The 13,117-nt window shown below is 43.6% G+C and overlaps 1 non-coding gene across 1 annotated transcript; it reads right to left on the bottom strand.

Moving 5' to 3' along the window:
- Positions 1–8,931: 8,931 nt before the first annotated feature.
- Positions 8,932–9,129, bottom strand: LOC121165506. The gene has a single exon (XR_005885281.1). It is a non-coding gene; the product is annotated as a U2 spliceosomal RNA (small nuclear RNA).
- Positions 9,130–13,117: the final 3,988 nt, after the last annotated feature.

Genomic DNA, 13,117 nt, shown 5'->3' with positions numbered 1-13,117 from the left:
TAAAGTTCCCATGGAATGCACAGAGCTTAAGGAAAAACACCTGACCCCAGGCGAAGGAGGAGCAGGGAATGGGGGCAGATGTTTGGAGAAAGATTAAGCATAGTAATTTGACTCCCTGATCCTGATCTTTTGTGAATTCTCCCAATGAAATAAATTTCTGGACTAGAATTGTTTTGCAGATGCATTTCTGTGAACACATATCTGCTGGGGATGTGTATGTTGAATCCATCACCGTTAAGGCCTTAGACCCATGAGGTTATTGATTGCATCTTTTATTCCATGTTGCTTTAACCTCTCTCCTTCTGTTGACTTCCTGTCCACATGTAAAAATGCTGAGCATCCCTCATTTAAACAAAGCAAAACAGAAAAATCAAACTGAGCAAAATTTTTCTTTCCAAAAAATCCTGCCTTTTAATCCTGTATGTTTTTGTTTGTTTATTCTCTTTTTAAAAGAATGCTTATTTACTTGAAAGGCAGAATGAGAGAGAGGGACATCTTCCATTCGGTGGTTCATTTCCCAGTAGCCACAATAGCCAGGCCTGAGCCAAGACAAAGTCAAGCCTAGGACTCCAATTGGCTCTCACACATGGATGGCAAGGATCTGAGTGCTTCAGGAAACTCCTTAGCAGGAAGCTGAGACATAAAGCCAATTCTGGCATCTAGCAACTTAAGCCAGCAGTGTCCTGTCTGATCTTAGCTGCTCTATTTCTGCTTCTTCTCCCTGCTGATTTGTCTTCCCAGCAGCAAGATGTTTCAGGTGCTTGAACCTCCACTATTCATGTGGCAGACCTATGTGGAATCTTTGCCTACTCGTTTTATAGCAAGTTATTTGCATGGTGAGCTAATGAATAGAAGATATCTCTTTCTCTCTCACTGCCACTCCAGAGGGAGTGGTGGAGGATTCACATCTTCTATTCACTGGTTCATTCCTCAAATGGTCACAGCAGCAAGGGCTGAGCCTCACTGAAGCGAGGAAGCTAAACTTCATTTGAGTTTCCCATGAGGGTGGCAACCAGTACTTAAGTATCACCCACTGCCTTCCTGATGTGCATTAGCAGACACCTGGATCACAAGTGGAGTAGTTGGGACTTGAAGTAGGCACACTAAAACAGGAAGCCACTTAACTGCTGTACCAAATGCCTTCTCCAGTCATTCATTTGTAACACAGTCACTGGGCCCGGCATGATAGCGTAGTGGTTAAGGTCTTCGCCTTGCACACCCAGGATCCCATATGGGCACCGGTTCTAATCTTGGAAGCCCCACTTCCCATCCAGCTCCCTGCTTGTGGCCTGGGAAAGCAGTCAAGGACAGCCTAAAGCCTTGGGACCCTGCACCCGTGTGGGAGACCGGGAAGAGCTCCTGGCTACTGGCTTTGGATTGGCTCAGCTCCAGCCATTGTGGCTGCTTGGGGAGTGAACCATTGGACGGAAGATCTTCCTCTCTGTGTCTCCTCCTCTCTGTATGTCTGCCTTTCCAATAAAAGTAAATTAATTAAAAAAAAAAAAAAACACAGTCACTGTTTGCACTCCATACTGGAATGTTCCGGAATCCTAGTTTGTTTTTAAATTTGCATACAGTAAAATTCACTCGTGACATGCAGTTCTATTGGTTTTAAATAACACAGAAAATGGGGCCAGTGTTGTGACAAAGATCAGGCTGCTGCTGACAATTTTAGTATCCCATATGGGCATTGGATCATGCCCAGGTTCTTTCTAATGGTCTGAAAAAGCACTGAAAGATGGCCCAAGTGGTTGGGCTCTCATCACCCATGGGAGGGACCTGGAAGAAGCTTCTGGCTCTGGCTTCTTGCTTTGATCTGAGCAAATCTTAGCCACTGTGGCCAGTTGGGGAGTGAAACAGTGGATGGAAAGTCTCTGTCTCTCTGACTCTATCTCTGTCTTTTTAACTCTTTCAAATAAATAAATCAATCTTTTAAAATTATATTCATGTATTGCTTCTTGGCCTTTAGGCTAGGATCAAGTGCAAAAATACAGTCATGTGTTGGGCCCGGCAGCACGGCCTAGTGGCTAAAGTCCTTGCCTTGAACGCGCCGGGGTCCCAAATGGGTGCAGGTTCTAATCCCAGCAGCTCCACTTCCCATCCAGCTCCCTGCTTGTGGCCTGGGAAAGCAGTGGAGGATGGCCCAAAGCTTTGGGACCCTGCACCCATGTGGGAGACCTGGAGGAGGTGCCTGGCTCCCGGCTTTGGATCGGCACAGCACCAGCTGTTGCGGCTCACTTGGGGAGTGAATCATCGGACAGATCTTCCCCTCTGTCTCTCCTCCTCTCTGTATATCTGACTTTGTAATAAAAAAAAAATAAATCTTTCAAAAAAAATACAGTCATGTGCACCTGAAATCATGCTAGATAGGTTAGGTAGGGGAGTTACATCTCCTTTAAAATTGCCTGTCTGATCTCTAATTCAGCTTTTGATTGCTGTTATCAAATTCCTTTAAAGAGGTGTGCAGTACTGCACCTGGCGCAGGCAGGTTCGACTGCTCATAATGATGAGCTCTGTAACAGAGACAGTGCGGGTTGAGAGATTCCCACATACACATGGCTGGAGGGGCTGGATTAGAGCAGATGTATTAGGGAATTGATACAAACAGGTAGCACATGGGACATGATAAATTCCGGGCGATAGGAGAGAGGTGATTAACTGGAGTTGTCTGATTCTATGAAGAGCTTTAGTTGGAGGCAGAAGGTACCATTTATCGTCTTGACTTCCTTTATTACAAGTCTGCGAAAATGAATCTGATAGAAGGTACTAGAGAGAAACATTAGATCCCCAAAGCATGCTAATCAAATTCCTGAAGAGCAAGATTTTTTTTTTTTGGTGCTAGCCGATTACTGAATGCCAGCAGTCTTTGTAGCTTTTACAGTGATTCCTTCTGCTTTTTTCTTGATGACAGCGGCGTGTCTTGGAGCAGATGTACAACTCTTACCCTAGCTTAGGTTGCTGCTCTATGTGGACATCCTGGGGCCACCATGGGTCCATGTGTCTATGAAACTCTAGTCACTCTTGGTCCATTGTCTCAGGACTTCCCTGGCTCAGGCCATATGCGGAAGTGTACTAGGTTTCTGCAGAAAAAGGCCTGTTCAACTTTCGATCCCAACACTGCTAACCTTGACAGCCCAGCTGCCTCTGCACACCTGCCTGTGAGCTTCAGCTTCCCGGGATCTGAGGCAGTTGTTTCCCATGGCTATCCTGAATCTGACTTTGTGATCTCCAGGCCACACCAGCACTGGTTCCTGCCAGTCTGCGTCTGTCTGCCCTGTGTGCCTGCCTGCCCTGCAGTTCAGGTTTGTCTGTGCCCCCAAAGGATTTTTCTGCCTTCCTGTCAACTCAGGACTAGAAAGCAAAGGAAGTTCTTCAGCATTAAGTGGACTACGACTATCCCTTTTTAAATGAGCTGTAAGCCCATCTTCGTTCATGTTTACTATACAGCATATCTTACTCTTTTGTTCACTGCTCAATGATTCCTTATTCCTTAGCCCATCACCATGCTAACTCGTGAGCTAACCAGAGGGACTTGTATTTCCACAGGGTTGGTCCCACACTTCCCCCAGAGAGTTACCCTCAGACCTGGTTCTCTTGCATGTTGGTTAGTGTTTTGACCCTGCCACGTGTGACCCATCCCCTGTTCTGCCACTCAGTCAGGTACTGGTACCTAGCCCTGCCAGATAGGCCCCTAGCCATAGCTTTCGTGTGGACTGGTGTGCGGCAGTCAGCGATGCTCTACACCAACAACACATCTCAGGATTCCCATGTAGCTTGATGAATCAGTCTGGCTCAAATAGAACTTATGGACTCTCCCCTCCAAACCCTCAGATCTCAGTCCCCATGCGTGCAAGCAAGTTTCATGACCCCATTGCCAGGAATCACACAGAATTCATCCCTCACCTACACTCACACTAGCCTTATCCCTGAATGTCCCTAGGCAGCAATTATATACCGTAAAAGCCCTAGAGCTTGTTGCTGGCTGGCCAGCAGGCAGAGTCTGGATCCCAAGGGCACACTGGCCACCCAAAGCCTAAGACTCAGTCACCATGTGGTGATGGTGCCCACGGGCCCAGTCCCAGGCATTGGATCTGACCTGGCCCCGGTACGCTCCTTAAGAGGGTCACCACCACTGTGAAGGGCTGTTGTCACCTGAGCTACTTAACTCCCACAATGTTTATTTTTTTAAAAAAATAATTATTTGTGGCTGCAGTGACCAGAGCTGAGCCAATCCGAAGCCAGGAACCTCCTCCAGATCTCCCACATGGATTCAGGGTCCCAAGGCTTTGGGCTGTCCTCGACTGTTTTCCCAGTCTTTAAGCAGGGAGCTGGATAGGAAGTAAGGCTGCCGGGATTAGAATCTGTACCCATATGGGATCCCGACACGTACCAGGCAAGAACTTTAGCTGCTAGGCTACTGTACCGGGCTGGGGTGCATGATGTTTACACGGATTGGGTATCTGTGTTCTGCACCATTGTAGTTGATTGAATGATTCCTACCATTTACCTAGGTTTTCTTGATTGATTGGATGATTGTTAAAGGCCCCTGAAATGGGCCCAGCATGGTGACCTGGTGGCTGAAATCATCACCTTACATGCACCAGGATCCCATATGGGCACAGGCTCGTGTCCCAGTGGCTCCACTTCCCATCCAGCTCCCTACTTTGTTGCGGGGTGGGAGCAAGATCACGCCAGACATGTCAGACATATTTATTAACCAAGCGTGGTGATAACAGGGCCCACTAGAAATAGCAAATCTCAAGTCCATATGGCAATCCAATCAATTGTAAGCCTAAGAGAAACAAATGGTCATTATCCTAAAGTCCATGTCCCAGCTTCTCCAACAATGTAAGTTATCCCCAGAAACATGCAACGAATAACCTGGACACAAAGCTGCATACACCTTTCCCTGGCTTCTCTGCCCACATTCCACTACTGCTAGGCTCCACCTCTCCTAGAACTCCTGATAGTACACAAATTGGAAATACAAAGCATCTTAGCATTGCTATCTTCATTGTCCCACCCAAGCAGTAAACAGAGGTGTACTAGGTTTCTGGGGGAAACAGACACACAGGGGCCATGCTCAGGGGCTACCTGTCCTCAGCGGTACTGAAGAGGCCAAGAACACAGAAGCACAGGACCAATAGAGCAAGCCCCTCCCTATCATGAGCCCTTATAGGAGCTTATGATGGGAGTGGTTACATGACAATGCAATACCGCCACCTGTCAGGTGATATGTGAGACTCATAGGTGGGCTGGAGGAACATCTAGGTGGTGGGGGAGTGACTTCCAAGCCCGTGACCCTGAATTAGCCACCTACCTCACTACAACTTGTGGCCTGGGAAAGCAGTTGAAGATGGCCCAAAGCTTTGGGATCCTGTACGCATGTGTGAGACCCAGAAGAGATCCTGGCTCCTAGTTCTGGATCAGCTTAGCTCCAGCCATTGCCAACATTTGGGGAGAAAATCAGCTGACAGAAGATCTTCCCCCCTCTCTCTTCTGTGTATATCTGCCTTTCCAATAAAACCAAATATTGAAAAACAACATGAACCTTGAACATGACTGGCCAGGGCTCCCCTCTTTCATGTGTGATAGAAAGGGACAATCCACCAGTCAGCACCAGCCGGTGAATAAAGACTACAGAACCGAGAGTCTGCCTCCGACTCATTTTGGGGGATAAATTTGGTCAACTCATACAATAGGTATAGTGGACTCAATCCTTTATTAAAATATCAAGGAAGAAAGCAGTTTCCTGCCATGAAACTTAGTATCAGCAGACTTTCTGGGTAGATAGAGTTGATATAGAAATCCTAATCATGGGACAGATATTTGCTACTTGGTTCACTTTCTGTATCTTAGTACCTGGTTTAAGTCCTGGACTCTTCACTTCTGATGCCTCCCGTTTTTGCAGTACCAGAGAGGCAGCAATGATGGCTAACACACTTGAGTCCTTGTCATCTACTTGGCAGCCCTGGAGTTCCAGGTTCCTGGCATCAGCTGGTGCAGTTCTGGTTTTTGTAGGCATTTGAGGGAATGAATGTCTTTGAAGATCTCTCCACTTTTAAGGTAAAAAATGAAAAAAAAAAAAAAAACACAAAAAACAAAACAAAAGAAAAAACCCAACCGGTCCAGCACCATGGCCTAAAGGCTAAAGTCCTTGCCTTGCATGCCCGGGATCCCATATGGGTGCCAGTTCTAACCTTGGCAGCTCCACTTCCCATCCAGCTCCCTGCTTGTGGCCTGGGAAAGCAGTTGAGGACAGCCCAAAGCCTTGGGTCCCTGCACCCACGTGGGAGACCTGGAGGAGGAAGTTCCTGGCTCCTGGCTTCGGATTGGCACAGCACTGGCCGTTGCGCTCACTTGGGGAGTGAATCATCGGATGGAATATCTTCCTCTCTGTCTCTCCTCCTCTCTGTATATCTGGCTTTCCAATAAAAATAGATAAATCTTTTAAAAAAAAAACCCTTACAGATGTATTTTATCTATTTGAAAGAGTGACACAGAGAGAAGGAAGTACGCAGCAGCGGTGGGAAAGTACTTGAGTCTCTGCCACCCCACCATGGAGACTAGACTGAACTCCAGGCTCCTGGCTTCTGCCTGTCCACACTGGCAATGGCAGACATTTAGAGAAATATTTCTGACTCTCTTTCTCTGGAATATTAATGAAAAGTAAATTTTTATTTTATTTTTTTAAGATTTTTTTTTTATTACAAATTCAGATATACAGGGAAGAGGAGAGATGGAGATGGAGTCTTGCATCTGATGATTCACTCCCCAAGTGACCGCAACAGCTGGTGCTGCGCCGATCCGAAGCCAGGAGCCAGGAACCTCTTCCAGGTCTCCCACACGGGTGCAGGGTCCCAAGACTTTGGGCCGTCCTTGACTGCTTTCCCAGGCCACAAGCAGGGAGCTGGATGGAAAGTGGAGCTGCTGGGATTAGAACCAGCGCCCATATGGGACCCTGGCGCGTTCAAGGAGAGGACTTTAGCCACTAGGCCACACTGCTGACCATGTAATGAAAAGTAAATTTTTAAAAATAAAAATTTACAATAATTTACAATAATTTACAATCTGTCTCTCTAACCATGGGAATTGAAGCTCAGAAAAGTTAAGTTTATTATCTGGCTTAATCCAGATTCCTATGACTGCAGAATGTATACACTTTCTATATTAATGTGGTTGAATAGAAAAAAAATATTCATGTAGGAAGCTTCTTTTGGGAGCAGGGAAAAACCAGCTTGAACACAAAGGTTGTGCTTTGAAGAGAATTAGTGAGGAAAACACAGGCAAAGCCCTGGGGGAGTTAAGATCAGGCTGCCTGCCAGGAAAGACGTCTTGGAAATGTCTGTGGCTCTGATAGGCAGCCAAGAAGACATCATCATTCTTGACTTGGTGCCCTGGATTACACTTCTGACATCTTTGTGTATTGTCAAGGATATAATACAAATAAAATCCTACACTCTTTCCATGGGTTTGTCAACATGAATAGACCACTTAGTTTTGATTGAATCCCTCACCAAAGGTGCATACTTACAAAATTTTGCAGAATTAGAATTGCCTATATAGCATTCTCTTAAAAAAAAAAAAGGAAAAGGAAAAGAAGACTTTGCTGAGAAGATGAAAAGGGGCAGCTCCATCCTGAGTGGATAAATAACATAGTGTAGAATGGAACTTCATGGTATTTGATTGAATCATGTGTTTATATTTCAAATGAAATATATCTTAATGAGGACACATTCTACATCTCTTATGAAAAGAGTTCTGATTTCAAGTTTTTTCTTATTTTTCCTTGGTAGTGTTTTTTTCACCTATCTCAGTCCAGATTCTTTTTATTAAAAAAATAGTTTAGCATATTGCATAAATGCATTTTGGTGGCTACCTTTCTACTATATTATCTGTTGATTCCTGTATTAAAAAAAAATAGAGGAACTCTGGATGACAAATAACTCACCAGAGCCTTCCTTATACTGAAACATTCATTTTATTGAAAATTTAAGTGAAAATTGCATAACCTAACTAGTTAAAGCAGAAGAGCTTTGCAGCATGTTCTCCCTTTTCCCCATGTATTTGGGTTCGCAGGAGCCAGGAACTTCTGGGTGTCCCACGTGGGGGCATGGTCCCAAGGCTTTGGGTTACCCTCAGTGCCTTCCCAGCCACAAGCGGGGATCTGGATTGGAAGCAGGGCTGCCAGGGTATGAACCTGCTCCCATATGGAATCCTGCTGCGTTCGAGGTGAGGACTTTAGCCACTCGGCGACCATGCCGGGCTCCTGTCAGAAACGTTTTGAAGAGAAAATGCCATGTAAAGAAGTGAATTATGAACCTGAATTTGATTGACTCAATTCCAGTACAGCTGTTTACTGTCACATAGGCTCGGACAGGCTTTTCTGTCTACCCCCAAAAATGCTTTTTATTAGAGACATTGCAAGTGTAATCACTCTGGGTGAATGGATTCTGAATTATAAATGCATTCACTGCTATTTGTTTTTAGAAGAATATATACAATATTCATATTTGTTGAATGCTGAGTATTTGGTAATTTATTAAGTAAAATATTGAAATTAGTCAAATGAAGAGTCACAACAGGGAAGACCCTGGATGACAGAATCCTCACGACCTTCGTGGGGATAAAGTGAGAACCAGGTCAAGGTAGAGCAGAGCAAGGGAGGCCATTGACTGGTTGTCAAATGCCAGGCAGTTGTGCTACAGTAAATAAGAGAAAACACATGAATATTGGAAAACAAATATTTTTAAATCATTTTCATGCTTGAGATATTCATTTACCACATACAGGCAATAGGAGAGAATGCTTTTCTTTTTTAACTCTTTGGAGTGTCAGATACTGACCACTGCAGGATCCTGCACATGGAAACAATAACATCTTCCCAAGTTCAGCAAATGTTCTGTCCCTAAAGAGAACTGACATTAAGTGGAATGTTGGCATTGACACATGATATAAACTAACATATGAATAACCCCTGGATTTATTCTCATGGTTCTTTTGAGGGCATTGCAAATTTTTTAAATCAAGTAATACAAAGTTACACATAATACTAAATAGTACCACTAAAGGACCAGTATTGTGGCATAGCATGTACACTTGATCTTAGCCAAAAGGCCGAGAAGCGATGTTGCATAGCATGTAAAGCTGTCACTGGCAATGCCAGCTTCACCCTAAAAGAGTCCTGGTTGCTCCACTTTTAATCCTATTCCCTATGAAAGCAGTAGAGGATGCCCAAGGCCTTGAGCCTCTGCACTCATGTGGGAGACCCAGAAGAGGCTCCTGACTTTGTCCTGGCCCAACCCCAGCCATTATGGCCATTTAGGAAGTGAACGTGGATAGAAAACCTTTCTCTATGTCTTTCCCTCTCTTGACCTTGAACTCTGCCTTTCAAATAAATAAAATAATAAATAAAATAGATTTTAAAAAAATTCTGCTCACAAGAAATCAGTTCCTTCTTCCTCCCTGATGTGAGCTTTGCAGATATTTTTAAATCTTTTGTTGGCAGTTTTCCCAATATAAATTGCTTACTACTGGACTTCTATTCTTTCATTTATAAATTTTAGACATTGTATGTTAGTTCCTTACATAATACTTCCATTTCCTATCATCCTAAAATAATTTTAACCTGATTTCTACGTAACTAAATATTTAGTGTTACTATTATGTACGTGATGGTCGCTAATAAACCAAGCAGTGTATTTTGGCTACTTGCCCTTCTTTGTATGATACCACTTTTTGTTTCCTTTGGCATTGAGAATTGCCTATGTTTCCATCTTACTGATTTTCTATCGCTGTAAGTATTTCATTGGATTTTTCAGGTGTTTATCAACGCTGTACTCAGTGTATCAGATAATCAGCCAGTTGTCTCTGCTCTTTCTACTCCTGTCCACACTGGCTATTGCCTAGATGATCATCCAACATCTGAAGTCTCTATACATAGTCCCCCCCACCCACCCTCTCACCCACAGCAGATGCTTGAAACTGTCAGGAGTACTGAACCCTATATAGATTATGTTACTTCAAAACATCCATGGGAAATATGTAGTACAGTAAAACATGTGGACTTCAAGATCCTCTTGCAGCAAAATAAGCTATATTTTATTTATTTGGCTAGTTCATTTGGTTTAAGATTAATTTATTTTTATTTGAAAGGCAGTTACAAAGAGATTCTTCATCAACTGGGTTGCTTCTCAAATAGCTGCCACAGATGGAGCTTAGCTGATCTGAAGCCAGGAGTTTCCTCCAGGTTTCCCACAAGAATACAGGGGCCCAAGGATTTGAAGCATTCTTTGCTGCCCTCCCAGACCACTAGCAGGGAGCTAGATCCGAAGTAGAGCAGCCTGAACATGAACCAGCATCCACATTGCATTGCCAGCACCTCAGATGGATGCTTAGCTGACTGCATGAGGGTGCTGATGCCTCTATTTCTATTTTTATTTAAAAGGCAGAGTGACCAAAAGAGGCAGACACACAGAGATCTTCTGTTTGCTGGTTTGCTCTCCAAATGGCCACAAAGGCCTGAGCTGGGGGTATGAATCCAGGAACCAGTAGCTTTTTGCCTTTTTTTATAAACACATACCTATGATGAAACTTAATTCATAATTAGGCACAACAAGGGACAAACAGTACAACATAAACATAAAAAAGAGCGATCAAAATAATAATATTGTAGGAAAAGTCATGTGGCTTGGATTTTCTATCTCAAGAAATCTTACTGCACTCAAGTCTTCTTTCTTCTTGTGATGCTATCAGTTTATACATATGCATACATGATGAGAGGAAGTGTAAGTGCTGTGAAGCAACTTTGGACCACTATTGATCTCTGCCATTGATCTACAGGAAGCTATTTTGAGTCATGCAGTTAAATATAGCTTAGCCCTGCCTGGGATGTGAATTATCTCTTAGGTTTAGCTTGTCCACATTCTATATGTTGCCACACCTGTTAGCCACACGGTAGTCATTTTGGGTATCAGATTGACTGCCATCTTGTCATGGTGCTTCTGTTCAGATAACCCTTAAAAAACAACATGCAATTTAAAACTTTTGAATTGCTTATTTCTGGAATTTTTGAGTTCGTACTTTTGGACTGTGTTTGCCTGCAAGTAACTGAAACCATGGGAAGCAAAGCTGTAGGTGAGGGGACAGTTTATATGTGACATTCTGTTTTCCAGTTGCCATATTCTCTCTTTTTTTTTATTATTATTATTAGGTTACTACCCTTCAGTAGGGTAAGAAGTGTGCATATGTACCTTCCTGGTTAATGGTTACTGACAGACCGGAGAATTTTAGGGTGTAAGCAAATTTCCTGCACAAATGGAAAGGTATTGCTTCATCACCACCTAAGAAAGGTGTCTATAGGTTTGATGATACCCATTCTTACTCCCAATCCTTACGTGCCTGCCTTTATCCTCAACTTCCTAGGAATTCTAAGTTCATTCTTCGTGTCCTCTAGTGTCATCCTATGACTTACGGTAACTCTTTCCTTATTTATAGGGCTGGACATTTAGTTGCACCTTACACTCTGAATTGTACTTTTTCAGCTGCTGAATAATTTATTCTCACATTTACTGAGTAGTTTCTTGCCTCGTTTCTCCATCTTGTCTTCTTCCGGAAAATCTGTCAGACATTAGATAGTCTTGGATGATTCTTTAAACATATTTTTATCTTTTGATTTCATTTTTAGAAGATTTTCTTCTTTTTGTCTTCTAGGTCTTGTATTTTGCTGTTTACTTCATGATCCTATTTTAGTTTCAGTGAAAATATCCTTGCTATGATTATTTCTATTTTTTAAAATATTTATTTTTTATTACAAAGTCAGATATACAGAGAGGAGGAGAGACAGAGAGGAAGATCTTCCTTCCGATGATTCACTCCCCAAGTGAGCGCAACGGCAGATGCTATGCCAGTCCGAAGCCAGGAGCCTCTTCCAGGTCTCCCACACGGGTGCAGGGTCCCAAGGCTTTGGGCCGTCCTTGACTGCTTTCCCGGGCCACAAGCAGGGAGCTGGATGGGAAGTGGTACTGCCGGAATTAGAACTGGTGCCCATATGGGATCCCGGGCGTGCAAGGAGAGGACTTTAGTCACTAGACCACCACACCGGACCCCTGATTATTTCTATTACTTCTTGGAGGTCACATCCTTTCAGAAATTTCTTTATAAATTTATTTTTAAGAGCCAATTTCTTCCCAGGAATAATATTCTTTTTTTGTACATTTCCTTTTCCCACCCCCTTCTTTAAATTTGAGAATGACACAGAGAATTCCTTTGCACAAATGCTTGTGATGGCTGTGGTTGGGCCAGATTTAAGCTGAGAGCTGCAGGCGCAATCCAATCTTCCAAATGGGTGTCATGGATTCTATTTGAGCCATTAGTGTTGCCTCTTGGCAACATTAATAGGAAACTCAATCAAAATCAAAGACCAGGTGTTGAACTCAGGTATTCCAATATGAGTCTTGGCTTTCTGGACACTAAGCCTAATGCAAATGCTCCCCTCGTTTTTTTGTTTCCTTTACCATCATTGAAGCTGTGTTGTGGCATAGCAAGTAAAGTCACCCTCCTCTTGCCCTATAATACCAGCATTCATTATGGTTTATTATTTTATTTATTATTATTTTAAATTTTTGTTATTTTTTTATTGGAAAGGCAGATATACAGAGAAGGAGACACACAGAGAGATGTTTCATCCATTGGTTAACTCCCCAGCTGGCTGCAGCGGTCAGAGCTGAGCTGATTTGAAGCCAGGAGCTAGAAGCTTCTCTTAGGTCTCCCAGATGGGGCAGGGTCCCAGATTTTGGGCTATCTTCTGCTTGCCTCCCGGGCCACAAGCAGGGAGCTGGAAGGGAAGTGGAACATCTGGGATATGAACTAGCATCCATATGGGATCCTGGTGAATGCAAGGGGAGGATTTGGCCACTAGGCTATTGTGGTGGTTGAGGGCTCCTTATGGCTTTGGATCCCATCTACTCCACTTCCAATTTGACTACCTGCTAATGGCCTAGGAAAGGAACAAAAGAGCTCAGATGTTTTAGCCCCTGCCACCTATGTGCAAGACTCAGGTGAAACTCCTGGCTTGGCCCACTCCTTTCTGTTACTGTCATCCAGAAAAATGAACCAG

This window comes from Ochotona curzoniae, unplaced genomic scaffold (assembly GCF_017591425.1).
Source record: "Ochotona curzoniae isolate NIBS_2020 unplaced genomic scaffold, NIBS_Ocur_1.0 contig_883, whole genome shotgun sequence".
Lineage (NCBI taxonomy): Eukaryota > Metazoa > Chordata > Mammalia > Lagomorpha > Ochotonidae > Ochotona > Ochotona curzoniae.
This window is presented reverse-complemented; position numbering and strand designations above follow the sequence as displayed.